Source organism: Protopterus annectens, chromosome 6.part0 (genome assembly GCF_019279795.1).
Source record: "Protopterus annectens isolate FY-2018-M chromosome 6.part0, PAN1.0, whole genome shotgun sequence".
Taxonomy (NCBI): domain Eukaryota; kingdom Metazoa; phylum Chordata; order Ceratodontiformes; family Protopteridae; genus Protopterus; species Protopterus annectens.
Window position 1 is genome coordinate 1,698,464,788 of NC_056737.1, and position 18,041 is coordinate 1,698,482,828.

The following is an 18,041-nucleotide window of genomic DNA, read 5'->3' on the forward strand; positions in this document are numbered from 1 at the left end:
CTTGCCTTTATGAAGAATAATGTAAGGAGCTTTCAGTAAAACAGCTTAGAGGTTCAGAAGTCCTTTTAGCAGGTGGCCAAGGATGAACACAGGATAGCAGCAGATTTCTTCAGCTCCACCAATTTCACAACACTGACAGGAAATAATTACTTTTAAAATTAATTTATGAAGTAATTTTCTTTCTAAATACGTTTGGAATATCTATTACTTGAATAATATCAAAAAAAGAAAGAAAATTTTAATAATATTCCTGTCAGAAAACACTTTGGAAATTTTTTCTGTCAGCTTTTCTGTTTGAAATGAGTTCCAGTAAGACAAATTCTCAAGATTCCAGCATCAAGAAAGAACTTCAGTCTCTGATATCTACAATCCAGCAACTTACTGCCAAAATGGATAAACTGGATACTAAAATTGATACCTTTATAGAAAAAACTACAAAACAAATAGACTTGTTACATATAGACTTGCAACAACAGAAGACCCATATTACAGGCATAGAAGAGACTGTAAATGACATGGAGAATAGAATCCAAGAAGAAGAAATCAACATTGAGTTTTTGCTGAAACAGAATACTCATCTACAAACTAAACTTGATGACCTGGAAAATAGATCTAGGCGCAATAACATTAGGATTTTTGGACTGCCAGAAAATATTGAAGGTAACAATATTACTTCTTTTTTAAATACATGGCTCCCTAAAACTTTAGACTTACCAGAAGCTTTTTCTTTTGGTATCGAAAGAGCCCATAGATCTATATCTAATTCTAACTCTAACAAAAAATATCCTAGGTCAGTTATAGTTAGATTTCTATCATCTTTTGATAAAGAGATGGTACTTAAAACTGCTTGGGCTAAAGCACCTGTTAAAATTAATGAGACAACTGTGCGTTTTGACAATGACTATTCTTCCTTGGTAATAACTAAAAGAAATGTTTTCCTGCCATTAATAAGAGAGCTTAAGAAAGCACAGTTTAAAACCTACCTTCTGTTTCCTGCCAAACTAAAAATCTTTCTTCCTGATGGCCATAGAATCTTTGAAGACTTAGACTCTGCATTGCTGTTTATCAAAAAAAAAAATAAGATTTTGGATAAAATAGAGGAAATGGAATGGGCTAGTCCTTCATTAAAAAGGTTGGCAACAGAAGCTTCATGGAAGACTTCAAAGAAAAAAAAGACTAAAAAACAAATGATTTGTTCTTTTTTCTTTTTCTCTCTCTCTCTTTTCTTCACTATTAATCTTTTTAAATACAGTTACTGCATTTTCAGAAAACCACAAATATTCTGAAAAAGATTTAATCAAAGTTACTTTCTGTGTACAAAGAATTGTTTTTGTTTTATAAATAGTCAAAATATCTGAGGAACTAATAACAAGCTATCAATCAATCTGTTTCTCTTTGTGACAAAAGAGACTTAAGGTTAGTAATTAGATACATTTCTTTTTTTTTCTTTTATTTTTAATAATGACATTCTTTTTAGATTATGCATTTAGTAAAGGGGTGGGGGAGGGTAGGTAGAGAAATGTAATGAAAATATGATAAGTAGAATAATAACTTTTTAATTCCTTGTAAAAAAGTATATATGTTGTTTAAATACTGTTACTAATTATTTTTCCATGATTCTATTGCTCATACTTGTTTACAAATAACATGTCATGCTTTGATTATTAATAATTAGAACTAAATGGTAGTAAATAATATGTTTCATATCTATCTTTATTAATATATATAGCAAGTTATATTCCACTGTAGATACTTTTTATAGCTTCCTTTTTTATTTTTTATCTCTTCTCTTACTTTCTTTTATTTTCTACTCTCTGTTTTTTTTTTCTTTTCTCTCTCTCTTTTTCTTTCATATAGCTACATTTACATGTTTTTGATAATTCTGATACAGTAAATAATAAGATGAGTATAAAAATTGAATAGGGACTTAAAAATTAGTTGTATTATATACTAATAACTGTGGGCTTAGTTTCACTGTCATAGAGGATGTAATAACTTATAAATTACTTCGCGAAGGTTTTGCAATGTTTAGTTTCATTTATATTGCTAAATGAATGTCAGTCACTTGTATTTATTAAAATTCCCGCCAGAATGTTAAGGGAGACAATTTGGGATGTGGGTTACCTCGTGAATAGTGTCCTCGAGTTGTTTTAAAAGCTTCAACACTCAGAATGCACGCAGAGAAGCTGAATGCAGTCAATTTGAACTTTGACCTCTGAATTCACACTGACACATCGCAGATTCAAGGAGAACACTCTACCAGGATGTAGAACTGCTGCAAATGCGACTCTGTGATGGAAAATGAACTCTATTACATTTAAATGTTTGTTATTTTTTATAACTATTTACTTATTTATGTTATAATTTATAAAATATGAAAGTTATGATTTTAAATGATTTAGTATCCCTTAGTAAACGAATGTGACACTTTAAAAAGGCACAGAAAGTAAAACATATATACATATGTTTTTGAAAGTTTACTTGACTGCAACATGTTATTGTATGTATGTACTTATGATTTAAACATATACAATGTTACAATTCATTTGACTTAACTGACAAGCATAAATATTATTATGATTTATTTTAGAAGAAGTTGTCATGTGACATATTTTAAAGCAGCAGTTCAGATATATAAAATACAGATGGCTTTCTTCACAACAATGCAAGTATATTTGGGAATTTATATAGTTATGCAGTATGATTTGTAACCAATTTTATAAACACAAATATTTTATTTTACTGGCAATAATAAGCATGAGAAAAAATCTTTGATGCAAGTGGTTTAAAGTCTATTAGAAGCTGTTAACTGCATTTCTATGACAGAAAATAGGTACATTATTTTTTTTTCTTTCTCTCTCTCTCTCACTTCTTTTATTTCTCTCTCTTTTCTTGGTTCCTAATATTAAGTCTATTTGAATGCTATTTGATTATAAATGTATTATGTTAAATAGATGTATAGAAAAGTATGAATTGATTTTAAAAGTTTCTATTTGTTTATATGATGCTGATTTATCAAATGTTTAATTTTGTCTTACTAGATAATTTAATTGAATGATGTTAATTTTAGTTAATAATAACTAGTATTAAATTGATAAGGTGGCAGCTGAGGTACTGCTGCTTAGGGTAGGGGGTTAACTTGAGTAGTATGTGCTACTCAAAGTTGGAGTTTTTAACTCCAGGCTGGGTGCAAGGTTTAATCCTTATATTATTTTTTTTTACTGTTGTTTGTATATAGTTCTGACATCCACAATACATTTTGTAAGCTCATTGTCACTACAAACAAAATTGAAGCTTATACAAAATCCCATAAGAGTCTCAATAAATACAGCTATATTTAAAGGTACACATAAAGAAGGAGGTATAACATTACTTATTTTGTTAATTATTATTTTGATTATAAGTTTTATATGTTTTAAAAATGCCAAATGACTTCTCTAAAAGAAATTTCTTTAAACATTAATGGACTGAACAATCCATGTAAAAGGGCAAGCTTAATGAGATACATTAATTTACACAAGGCCAACTTAGTATTCCTTCAAGAAACACATCTCTTAAAAAATGATATTGATAAATTAGCCACTAATAAATATACAGTATTAGTTAGTTCAGAGCACACTCATAAAAAAAGAGGAGTGGCTATTTTATGGAATAAAAGTATGCCCATACCTAAAACTATTAAGTCTTATGAAGATGATAAAGGAATGTTCTGTATGGTTACAATACAAATTAATGGAAACACATATACATTAATCAATGTATATTGGATACCAGGAATTGGTATTAGTACAGTGAAATACCATCTTAATAAGATCATATCATTCTCTATAGGAGATATTATTTTAGCAGGTGACTTTAATTGTATCCTACATGAAAAAGATACTACTACTATAGGAAAAAGGAAAATTACATCTAATGCAAAACACTTAAAGGACTTTGTTGATTCTTATCATTTAAATGATATCAATAATCAGACAGACTCAAAATCATTACCATACACCTTTTTTTCTAACAGATATAAAACTTATTCAAAAATAGATAGAGTCTTTATTTCTAACCAGATGGTAACAGAATTAATAAATTCTAAAATAATTTTGTGTCCTATATCAGATCATAATTCAATTGTCTTTGAGTTCATGATAAAAAGTACTTACAATGTTCAGATCAAAAGGATACCAGCATATTTAACTCAACTAAAAGACTATAAAGATTATATACTTTCAGAAGTGCAACATTTTTTAGAAATAAACAATACACCTGAAGTCTCCATTGTTTATGTTTGGGATGCTTTAAAATCATATCTATATGGACAAAGTATCAGATGGCATAATAATAAAAGGAAATCTTGGGATAAGGAATTATTAGATATTCAAAGTAAATTAGACTCTTATAAACATAATAATAAAGAAAATATGGACAAAAAAGTCATTGAAGAAATAAACAAACTAAATGAGAAATACAAAGAAATTTTAACTCAAAGTTAAAATAACTTTAGAGAAATACAAGTTTTTGTCTTACTCAATAAGCCCCAAATACTTACATAGACTTAAAAATAAAACGAAAAGGTCGAATAAGCAAAATCATATTAAAGAAATTTTCTCTCTAAGGAAAAAGAAGAATGTTTCTAATCTACCAGAAATATTAGATGAATTTAGAAATCACTTTCACAAAATTAATCATAATAACATTAACATGGAACCTATAGATAAAATAAAGGAATTTATAACTACAAACATGAATAAAAAACTTAATAAACAACAAACTAAACTATTGTATAAAAGTATTTCATATACAGAGGTGGTTACACAAATAAACAAGCTTAAATCAAACAAAGCACCAGGTAATGATGGTATTATACCAGAGATATATAAAATTATTTCTAAAAGTACATACTCATTAATACAGAAGATTTTTATTTTGGCCCAAAATGAGCTAATAACTCCCCCATCTTGGCAATACACATTTATTTCGCCAATTGTAAAACCTAATAAAGATCCAACTAAATGCACTTCATATCGACCCATTTCATTACTTAATGTTGATTATAAAATGTTTATGAGTATTTTTGCTGATAGATTGAAGACAATCATCCCAGGTATTATAGATGTAGATCAGACAGACTTCATTGTAAATAGAAACACTTTTGACAATATTAGGAGGACTCTAACATTAATTGATTTTGCAAATAGGAGAAAGAAAGATTTAACACTTATTAGTCTAGATATAAGTTCAGCATTTGATTCAGTAAGTTGGGACTACTTGTTTACCTTACTAAAGTGCACAAACTTCTCAGATGCATTTGTAAACCTAATTGAACATCTATATAAAGGTGCATTGGCTTATATTAAGATAGGAACATATGTCTCACAAAAAATACCCATCTTAAAAGGTACAAAACAAGGGTGTCCACTTTCTCCACTATTATTTACTTTAATAATGGAGCCTTGGGCTAATCTGATCAGAAACAGTACTGATATAGAGGGATTTGAAATAGATGAAAATACAACATCTAAAATTCAACTTTTTGCAGATGATGTTCTAATTACATCAGCAGGATCTAATTCCTCTATGCAGTCCCTATTTGATAAAATGATGAGCTTTAAAAATATTTCTGGTTTAATATTCAATGAAGAAAAAAACTAAAATACTACCTATATATACACAAAAAAATATTCTCATTAGTGATTTTAGTAAATATATACCCAATTCAGGTCAGATAACTTATCTAGGTATAATATTAACTAAAGATATCAAATCTATTATACATAATAATTATAATACCTGTCATCTTAATATACAAAATATTTTCAATACCTGGAATAATATGTTTTTCACTATGGAAGAGAGACTTACAATTATTAAAATTATAATATTCCCCAAGATATTATATTTAATACAATCAATAATACTCCCACCTACAAAAATAATTATCAAGGAATTGAATACATTAATGTTAAACTTCCTATGGGCACCTAATAGACCTAGGATTGCATTAAAGAAACATACCAATAGCTGGTCTCAGGGGGGCATTTCTTTTCCAGACTTTAACTTATATACTATCTCTTCTACTATAAAAGTTATTACTTTGTTAATAGATCAGTCATATGTTGCAAAATGGAAAGATTACTGGGAACTAATTAGTGTTCACTTCATGAAAATCTCTTTAACACATAAAAATATGATTGTAAATAACTCCATGCTATGGTTACTAAAAGAATTTTGCACTTCACCTATTACACCAAAATATATCGCTAGTTATCCATTAAACATTATTACTAGTTATCGTAATATTATATTCATGCATCCTAAGTATAAGGAATGGAATTTTATTATATTCCCTATAAAGTATACACGTGGTATGCTTTTGTCATCTACTTCTGAAGGAACTCATTCAGTTACAGACAATGATCTAAAGTACTGGTTATCAGTTGCTATCTGATAAAGTTAAAAATTTAGATCTTTTAAAAGAAGAATTTGATCTGAGAGAAACTTGCTGGTTAGAAGTTCAGACCTTTAGACAACATCTCATTAATAATATTGATTTAATGTCTATAACAGTTAAAGAATCTATTCCAACACTGATTGATTACTTGATATTAAATTTACAACATAAAGTGTCTGATAAAGGTAAACTTTCATACATACATAAAATTATTAGAGAAGAAACTTATTACAATGTAGATACCTATTGGAATTATTTCACTTCCATTAATGGTGAATTACCAAATCAACAAGATAAACAATATATATTGGAATCTGCCTATAAAACTACTTCTTCCATTATCTGGAGACTTTTTACTTGGAAATTTTACATAGATCCTTTTATACACCTTTGATGATGAATAAAATAAATAATAAAGACAATCTATGTAAAAGGTGTAATGTAGAAATTAATGCTGATTGGGCACATATGTTTTATGACTGTATAAAATTGAAAGAATATTGGAAGTCAAGCAATGATTTTTTGCAGGCTCTTTTTACAGATAATTTTATTATTTCTAAATCTCTTATATTATTCAACACTCCTGTACCTCAAAGTGTTAAAAAAGTTAAGCTTCCCTTGTTATGGTCTATTCTAGCAGTGGCTAGAAAAATAATAACCAGAAATTGGATTTCAGATACACCTCCTTCTTTTAATGAATTTAAAAATGTTATGACTGTAATGTGTCATATGGAATTGATGACTATAAAATCAAGAACTACTAGAAAAACATCTTATGTTATATGGGATAACTTACAAAATTTGTTAAAAAAATCTCAACTTCAATAGCATGGTATTTTAGTTTAATTAATTGATTTGATTGTAGTGGATGTCTTTGTAAATACTTTGGTTATTTTATTGAATGTTATAACCATTTCTATTTTAATTACTTGTATAAAATTGTTATGATATTTACTTGTATGTTAAAAATAATAAACTTGTTTTAAAAAAAAGAAGTCCTTTTAGCAAAAGTAATAGCAACTAAAAATGCTGTTTTCCAAGTCAGGAATTTTAAAAAAGTCTTTGCTTAAGGTTCAAAGGGTTGTTGAGTTCAGCCTGGAAGTACCACTGTCAAATCCCAAGGAGGTGATGGATCATTTGCTGGTGGTCTGAGCACAAAGGTACCCTTTAGAAGGAAAGCCTTACATAATTTGGAAGCAACCAGGCAAGAAGTATTACCTCCTAAGTCGAAATTAGATATGACTGCCAACTGTACTTTGACTGCAAAACAAAACTAGCAACTTCTTTAAAAAGAGAAGGTAAAAACTCCAATGGAGAAGAAATAGGGGCAATAAAGGGATCAATGTCATTTTTCAAGGCCCAAAATTCTCTTAGCGGAGTCTTTTGGTGAGATAATAAAGTATATCACGAAATGGGGATAATAGCCTGGGCGGTCTAGCTATTAATTTGACTAGAGAAAACATGTTGTTAGGTTGAGGACTGGAATATTAGAATATTTTATCCTGAGGGACATCACAGAAGCTCTGGATTGGGGCCCATTATACGAGGATGATTTTGAAGACGAGGCCAAAGGAAAGTGAACCAGACTTGGCGAAGCCAGAAGAGGGTAATGAGGATAACAGAGCTCTTTGCTCTTCAACTGGCTGACTTTCTGTAAGAGTTTTGGAATTAGAGGTACTAGGGATAAGCATATAGGAGACCAGAGGATCAAACATGGACTACAGCATCTCTCTGTGACACCCCCCAACCCCGAGAGGGGATCAGGGTATAACACCTGCTGCATTTCTTGTGAGGAGAGGCAAAAAGATCACAAGATTGACCTCAATGATGGAAAATTTCCTCCGCCAGTGGCTGATTGAGAGACCACTCATGAGGCATCAGAATGGGTCTGCAGAGTTTGTCCTCTTGAATCCTGGATTTCCCCACAATGTGCAAGGTCATTAGAAAGTAGTTGGAGGACATCACCCAACGATACATTCTCATGGCTTCTCAACTGATTGGGTAAGACAGAGTTCTGCCTCGCTTGTTGATATACCAGACTGCAGACATGTTGTTCATTTGAACTGCAATAGTCCCTAGAGGGAGAACATCTTGAAATGCCTGTAATGTCAGAAGGACTACTCTCATCTCCAGGACACTGATATGGGAATTGGTCTCTTGGGGGGTCTACATACCTTGGGACTGTCCTTCTGAAGAAATGTCCCATCCCCACCCCAGTTGGAAGGTGTCCATGGTTACTGTGGCCATTGAGGGAGACAGAACAAAGGGGCAACCTATGAAAGTCTCATCCAAATGGATCCACCACTGAAGATGTCTCTACATACCTGAGTGAGTCTTACTGGGTAAGAATGAGGTTGAAGAAAAGATCACTGAACAGCTAGAGTCCTTTGCAGAACATGCATATAATAATGTGCTAAGGGGACTAAAACTATAGATGTTGCCATGGAACCCACAGCCTGCAGAACCAGTCTGGCGGAAGGAGTATGATGATTTGATGAACCTGGGACTTGATTGTGCCCACACACTGTGGAGGTAGAGAGAGAGTCTGATTTATAGTTCAGATAAGCACAGATGAACTCCAGGCTCTGAACTGGTAATAGTTTTGATTTGGGCATGTTGACTCTAATACCTAGAGATTGGCAAATTTGGAGCAAATAGTCCATAGTCTGTTCTAGGAGATACTTGGCTGGAGAGGTGAGAAGCCGTACAGAAACACCCGGATCCTTGCAGTCTCAAGTGAGCTGCTACCACTGCCATACACTTGAGGGCTGTAGTGAGTCCACAGGGCATGGTTCTGAACTGATAATTACTGACTGAAAGTGCAAGTGTCTTCTGGACCATCTGTCTATTTTGATGTCATGACATGCATCCTGAAGACTGACTGAGCACATCCAATCATTCTTGTGTAAAAGACGTAGAATGGACAATCATTACTATTCAGAACTTTGAGTTCCTCACATACTGGTTCAGACTGCTTAGATCCAAAACTGTCTCAGGTCCCTTGTCTTTTTTAGTACTAAAAAGGACATCAAGTTCCAAATCCTCTCTGGTCTGGTGGGACCTCATGGATGACTCATTTGTCTAAGCTTCTGAATTTCTTGAGCTGCAGCTTCTCTCTGACTGGGTGGAACGTCAGGAAGCTTGTTTCTCTTGGGGGCTTTGTTTGGAAAAATGGTATAAAAATTAACCTCCGGATATTATGTTACGCACCCAGGAATCTTTTATTATAGTAGCCCAGGCAGCTGGGTGTAAGAATAAACATCCTCTGACTGCCTCCAGACACCAGCAGTTTGGCAGCCCATCAGGAGCACTGAAAGGGTCTATCTTGAAAAGATTCTCGAAGTCCAGATTTTTGAGAGCCGTCTCTGCCATGAAGACAGTGTCTTCCATTCAAATTCCATCCTCTGCCTCTGAGGAAGTTATCGCCACATGAATTCTGAACAGATCTCCGTGCTTCCCGGAACCACATTTTCTTGTCTACTCTTTGATTCCTTGAGAAGAATCTTTGAGGGGGTAGAAAAGTCAATCTCTACAGAGGAAGGGTCCTTACTTCTTGTTCACTGCGGGGAAACATTTCTTTCACAGAGGGGCCAAACAAGGAAGTTCCATCAAAAGAAACACTGATGAAAGAAGTCTTGAAAGGCTCCAAAAAATCACATTGCTGCAGTCAGGCTTATCTCCTTATGGCAATGCCCAAACCAGCAGTCGATGAGGTACCTTTCACTGCATGCAAAATTAGCCTCATGGATGCATTTGATATAGATAAAAAGTGGCCAGCTCTGGGGATAATTTTGCATAATCTTCTGGAGACATGGACTCAGAGAGACTTGGAGAGTTCCTTAGTCAATTCCTTCTGTAATCTTGTAAAGTGTGCCAAACAATTCAGGAACCACAAGGCAAAGGTTGCGGATGCAAATATGTGCTTTACAAATCTTTGCAAGGCCCTAGACTCTCTGCTGTGGGGAGGGGGCATCAGAGAAGCTCTGTTCTGCAAGCTCCTCCTGGGTGGCTGCCTCCATAACCATTGTATTGATAGAGACAACATTTCTCCAATGTGGTCTAGCTTTCAGAGGGACTAAAATAGTCAGGTCTACAAGGGATTGGTTCAACAGATTCCAGTTCCTTCTGTGCTTGGTGGAAGACTAGGTCGATAAGTTCATTGGTCAGAGGAGTGACCCAAGATGTAGACCGGCCAGAACCAAAAGCTTCCAGGAATACTGACTCCTCAGGGGATGGGTTATCTGAAGACCAACCACCTTTTTTGCTTAAGGATTTCCACAATGTCTCCAAAGGAGACGTCATTGGGTGGTGATCTAGAGGATCCTTCCCCTTTGTTGAAATCAATATCTTGGGTGAGGGATTCCATAGGTGAATCTATGTGCCTCCTTTTGCATGTTCTCTTTTGATGAACCTCTTTAGTGGGATGTTCTGGAAAAGTGTCTAAAAAGAGGGGTTGTTCCTCCATGGGGCCCCTGCTTCACACTAGCTGCCCTGTGGAGTAGGTCTGATGGGATCAGAGCTCAGAAACAATGGGGGATAGGGTGTATGATCAGAAGAAGTATGACAAACCAAAACTCGAATGACAGAACACCCTTTCCACAACCCTGAAGGCTGACGGAGCCAGGAAAGCTGAACCAGCCATACTGAAACCCAGATCTCCAAGGCAGACAAGCCATGACTTTGGCCGTATCCATGCCTTGAAGAGGGAGCTGGACTAGAGTTATCTAATGCTGAGGCCCCAAGGGGCAAGGAAAGGTCCAACATCAAATTTGAACCCAGCCCTACAGATCAGATGCCAATGCTTCAGCTCCAAGAATCATCTCACTCTGCAACTGGTCAGGGATACAGTTAGAGTCAAAGACGTGATTCTCATCAGCTCCAACACAGGTACTCTCAATACTCTTGGATCCTGGGACTCTGAAATTAAGGGATGAATTGGAGAAGGAGATACAACAGTGTGTGAGAAGGGTGGAAAGTGCATGGATCCAATGGGAGATTAGCCAGAATAACCCCCATCTGGATCGGAGCTCTAAGAAACTTCATCATCATCCTATCCACTTTCACTTCAGACAGACTCCTGAAGGACCTGATGGATGAGGTGGTCGACTGAAGTCTGGAGTGCTTTCTTGGCATTTGTATAAGAGGGGAATGGAGCCAAGGAAATAAGGGATTTATGATGAACTTGGGAAAACAAGTTTTTGGCACACGAGAAATACCCAATATCAGATATGAAAATTTTGGTTCCATGGGCTGCACAGGAGGAGTACTAGATAATACTACTGGATCCAATCCCTTACGATCTGCAGATTTCTTCTTTGGCTCTAATGAAGTCAGGTCCTAAGACTTTATCTTTTGTGATGTCTCTGATGACAACAAAATCTTCAGAAACTTTGGTGGTGATCTATTCCTGTTCTCTGAAAGGGCCTTTGAAGATATGAGCCCTGAGGAAGATGAAGGTGGCAGCAACCCCTTAAGGACTAGCTTGTTACATCTGTCAGCTATAGTCCTGGAGTTAAACCTTGCACAAAAAGGACAGTTCGTCCCAAAGTGTGCCGCTCCTAAACAATAAATTTACTCTGTGGGCATATGAATTTGGAATATTGTGCCCAGAAGTGCATTTTTTGAAACCCGTAGGTTTTTTAGCCACGACACTATAGCTACAGGAAAACACATGATAAAGAAAGGATAGCAAAATAAATTACCAACAGTGATAATAAGTAATACCACATTAAAAAGGGTAGGAAATAAATGGCTAGAAGTACTAACAATGGTACTTACAAAATTTACTTTATTAAAGTAAGAAACCTGATGAAGAAAAAAATAAAAACTGAATGAGATAAAGTTTAACTACATTAGAAAATATAAAAGATGAAGAGATATACATAAACTAATACACTTACGACTACCTAAATTCTTAAATGCTGGAAGAGAGGATCCACGCCTGTGCGAGATGGTGGCAAATGAGATTTGACGTATTGGCGATGGACTAGGGCATCATGGGTAGAAGGAGCGACAGTTGCATCCAAAGTCTGTAGAATGTGTCTGAGTCAGATCCATAACCCACACATTGAGGAAGAATGAAAAGGCCAACATCAGATCTGGTCTTAAAACGCCAGAAGCATTACCTTTAGGTTTATTTAGTATTAGATGTGTAGTTAGTGCCCCTAGAAAACAAATTGTCCTCTCATGAAATCCTCATGGGCAGACCCATGAGAATGCCTGCCACCCCCACACCTAGGAATTTAGAATTGTGAGATATTGAGAAGGCTGTGATTTTCTATTGTAAATCCTTGTGATCTCTTTTGCAGAAATACCATGGTGTCATTTTGTATGCAGCTCAATGACCCACAGAGAAGAATTACCATGACCTGGGTTCCAAGGGACTATGTTCATATCCAAGTCCATTCTCAAAGAAACTCATTTAGTTTCAAATGGAAAGGACCATACTTGTTTTTGTCAACTGCTACTGACATCCATTGTGAGGGACTCCCCACCTGAATCCACGTGTCACATGTCAAAAAGACCCTCTCCTGTGAAGAGTATAACCAAAATACCACTGATGTTGGACCATAAAAATCAGCAGGACCTATCACCAATAGGACCAGACAACAAACCGGAGACATTGTTGCACCCGCAAGTGAAAGTTTGTAGATGATTTGCCACCCAAATCAAATCTGGAACTACTTGTGAAAAGTTTCTCATCCAACCAGATTCCACATCTGTCCTCCCGCTTGCATCAAGAACTGAATGCAGTTAAACTACTATTGTTGTCTGACCAGGAAGTTAAATACTATGACTCTGCCACCACATCCTGGACTGATTCAGCTTTCAGCTTCCAGTGATTCGTCTTAATGTCGGTCATTTTTTCTTGCTTCCAATTCCAACATTACTGATTAATCCTGCCTCCTGGACACTGATTTGGATACTGCGTTATCCAGACAATGTTCCCTTTGAAAATAGTCTGTGATTAAATCCCTTGGTCAACGTCTTTTTGGTGACTTATTTTGTTTGTATAATGAACAGCCCACCCGACGTCCACGTTTACAATTTCTTTGCAACCTTCACCAGCCCCAACATGCTCATTTTTTGGCAGGACCAATACTTACAACAATTACTGGGCTTTTCATTATTTTATTTCCCCTGCTTCTGCCACTTGACAGCATGAGTGTGTTAGCTTCTGCAACCACTGGAAATGTAACTTTTGGAAATTAATCATTTCTTAATAAGACAAACGCTTTGCTAAAAATAGAGACAGGCGTTTGGTTAATTGAACCAAGAGCACCTGAATGGCATCAATTTAACATTTTTTCAACTGACTACATACTTATGCACAACCCCTCAACATTAGTAACTGCTGGATTTGTACACATATTACTACTGTACATGATTATGACACTGCAATGATTCCTATACCAGTAACTGATTTGATTCTGAGCTTCATACTGCATTTCACCTTATTTTCTTCAGAATAAATGTGTTTCTACTCCCTTTACTGTAATACTACTTCAACTAGCAATGACTACTAAAGGATATGTTTGATATCATTAAAACTGACTACTTAGTCAGAATCAGTATTTGTTGGAACATTTACAATGGGGCTGGAGGACAGGGCACAGCAGCATTACGTGATTATTATATCTGTGGAAATCAAGCTTATCCATGGTTCCCTATAATCTGGTCTGGTTGTTCTGCTGGTCAAGTTATTCCAACTATTTGACATACAGCTGCTTTACGGAAAGGTGATGTGGTCATTTCTGGAGCAGGCATTGTACCTGCTCATGGGGCAGTGAAGTCCATCTGGGAATTTAGGAAATTATCTAAGCTCCTGGAAATATTAAATAATTCTACTTTTAAGTCTATTAATTTGATAACCCAATAATTGACTGCAATGCACAGTGCAGTGCTATAGAAATTGCATGGCACTTTACCCGCATGTCTCAATGGGGTATGGACATGCTCACTTAAATGCAGTGCTGATCTTTTACTCCCAATAATACTGGAGCCATCCACAGTCATCTAGAAATAATTCATAAAGTTGCTGAACATTCACATACCAAACAGGCTGACAGTTCCCAATAGGGATGGTTAATCAACATTTTCTCTGGATGTGGAGGAAGTTTTTCAAGTTTATAGCTATTATAATGATGTTAGGTCTACTTTTCTTTACGCTTTAGCATACATTTTAAAATTAAGGGTATCAATTTGCATTTGGTTGAAACTGTGATACTGACCAATATTAATACAAATCATAATATAGAAAAACACAGAGGCTGCGGTTAGTGGTGTCGCCTCACAGCAAGAGGCTCTCCGGTTCAATTCTCGGCTGGAGCGCCTTCTGTGTGGAGTCTGCATGTCCTCCCCGTGGTCGAGTGACGTTTAAAGACATGCAGGTAGGTGCGTGAATGGATGTGCCTTCGTTGAAGGTTGGGCGTCAGGCTGGCACCTCGGCACTGTAAAAATCTACTGCCAATAATAAGCAGACCGGCGTTCTGCTGTTGCGACCCCTAACCAGGAAAAGCCAAAAGACATTACTATAATATAAAAAAACATGAAAATAAAGTGCCACAACATTTTAGTAAGATATGCAATAATCTATATAAAGGATTGGAAGAATGTGAAAATATACATAGTATTGAATGCATTAATGATGACTTACAGTAATCAGATTGTATTTTTGTTCCATCAAGATCTAGGTGTGTTTTCATTGCAAGTAAGACTACATGTTTGAAACTGTATACAGACTGTGCATGTCAGGGACCGAAAGAAATAGCATGTGAAAAATGCCCAATAGCAAGTGAAAATTCACCGAAATCCTTGTAGCCATTGTCCAGTCATAAAAAAAAAAAGTTATGATATGCATGATGCTTTACAGCATCAAGTGGGAGAATAAGAAGGATGATGAGTACAGAGAAGGGAACTGTTGGTGTGTGCATTTCATTTCTAACATGCTTTCATGGCAGAATCAAATCCCAAATGTCCTTCACTATCTATCTGTTGATTTGCTTCCTGTCTATTAGCAAGTACTGACAGCGTTAGAAAAGTATAAGATTTGTCCTGAGTAGAAAGTTACATCATGGAATACAGAACTCATGCCTAATATGGAATGTCATAACCAAGAATTCAGGAGATCTTAGCAAAATTGATGCCATACTGTTCATTTCTAATTGGTCAATGACAGTTTTATAACTGTTACAAAAATGTTGCTTTTAATGAAAACAGGTACAGATACCATGATTCATGTATTTTGAGGAGACAGGATCTTAATTTCCTAGTCTTCTACTTGCACATCTTTCTGTGCAATAAAAGAGATTGTTATGCTCTGCTGAACTGTCTTGTGTAAAAGTTACTCGGTACCTTACAATAATAAAGTACAAGTCTTCAAGGAGGATGGAGAGGTCTCCAGGAAGATCTCTTTAGCAACTGCTAGCTTTTGAATTGATAACAAAAGGACATCTGCAAGGAGAAAATCTGTAATAGCTGACAAGGGGACCTTAAATAATGCAGAAACTAATTCTTTGATTAGAATTCTGCTAAATACCTGAGAAAGGCAGGTGCAGAGCCAGCTGTCATCTCTACTTACATAGTTCTCCATACTGAGAACCAATTTCATTCTGGCCAGTAAGACATCCCAGTGATGAGTTTCCTTGCTTCTTGGAAAATGTACATACCCTCTGGAGAAATGTGACCACTGACAGAAACTACAAAAAGATCATCCATGTAGCCAGTTTGAAGACCTTGAAGTTTAGTCTGCTACAGAAAGCTTTTTGTCACATAAGGAGGGTGGGATAACTCTACTGCAATAGGAAAAATGCAATGGAAAGAATGGCCAGCTGTCCTTCTACAGTTATCTGGAGTAGGTGGGAGAAATGAAAGTTATGTACTTTTCATAATGAAATATCTACACAGTCATGGTCCATTCTCCTCATCAACAGGAATGAAGCTCCAACTCTAAATGTTCTATGTACTGATGTAAATATTCCTGGGCTTCAGCCCCTCCCATTTACCCATAATGCCCTTTGCTCTGCCAATTACTTTCGACATCTGTAGTAGGCAGCTTGAAAATGAATACAATTAGCATAGATTCATACAAATGTAAATATCAAAACAAAATTCCTTCTGTAGGCCAGGAGAAAGTGGACAGGAATATGAGGAAGATGAACAATAACAACGCAGATCTAGCATTATGTTACTACATACATTTTGAACCTGTCAGTGTCTGGTTCACCCTCTTCATTGCTATAACAGTCCTCAAATGTTTTTTTTTTTTTCAGAAAAAGTGTAGCCCCAAAAGGAGACCTAGAATGAAAAACCAAATTCAGCTCATAGTGCCCTGTGAAAGCAAACAGACAGGCCCAAGTTGGAGTAGCATCCAAGATGACCATGGCAGCATTCTGAAAAAGGCTTGAGATGTAGCCATGGCCTTCATGCAATGTGCCCTTGTGTCTACTGTTAACTGCTTGCCACATTTTTGTAACAATATTTGATGCACTGATACTATAACCTAGATAAAATGGTTTTGCCCATTTTATTAGCAGCAGAAGACAAAAATGATTCTGAATGTTTTTTTTAGATCTTTTCTCCTATCTAGATAAAAATGAAATTGTCTCTGCATTGCCAAAGTGTGAAAGGAACTCAACTTGATTTACATAATTAAGAAAAAATACAGGAAAATAGCTTCCTAACAACTTTGAGCAACAGAAGCGGTGTTTGTTCGCAGGACTATCCTAGGTTTTTGGAGGACCAGATACAGTGGTTTTACACTCAAAGTCTGATGTAACTTGCAAAAAAAGGGCAGTTTTGCTTGACAAAAAAAAAAAAGCTCCACCCAAGATGCTGGTTCAAAGGAACGCTGCACATTTGTTTTCCAATATGAAATACAGGTCCAGTGGGGAACCAGCCTTTCTTAACTGAAGCCTGATAAGAAAAGCATCTCAAAGAAAAACATTAAAAGCTAGTGATAAATTCTGGAACTGCTGGTGGAAACTAGAAACGGCTGACATGTGCACCTGTTTAGTTGAGCATGTATGACATTTTTTGATTTGTATTGCTCATGTTAACTTCTGTGATTGCAGCAGTGTGTGTGTGTGTGTGTGTGTGTGTGTGTGTGTGTGTGTGTGTGTGTGTGTGTGTGTGTGTGTGTGTGTGTGTGATGCATTATTTGAAGTCCTTTTCATTTGAATCCAAAAGTTCTGGTTACTTGTTTTTGTCTCTTTACGATTCACAAAAACTAGAAAAAAACCTGTAGAACTGCAGGAAAAGCTACTACACACTACAATGTTTAATAAACATCACAGTTTTCCCTGAGAAATCTGACTTGAGCTGCCTCTTGTCACAGAACAGACTGCTGTGTAGGAACATTTCCCACACTCTTCTTGTGTTTTTAAGCCCAGTAGCCATGAAGTTATTAACCCACTGTATTAATTTGACCAAAAAATTCTCTTGTCACACCTCTGTCACTGACTCTTGAAGTAAGCACAAATATATTTTATGGATGCACTCCCCTTAAACTGAATAAATGAATTTACCCTCCTATTGTGCCTCAGACCTGTGATACTGATTACACACAGTTCAGTAAGGATGTCACCAATTATCCTCAGAC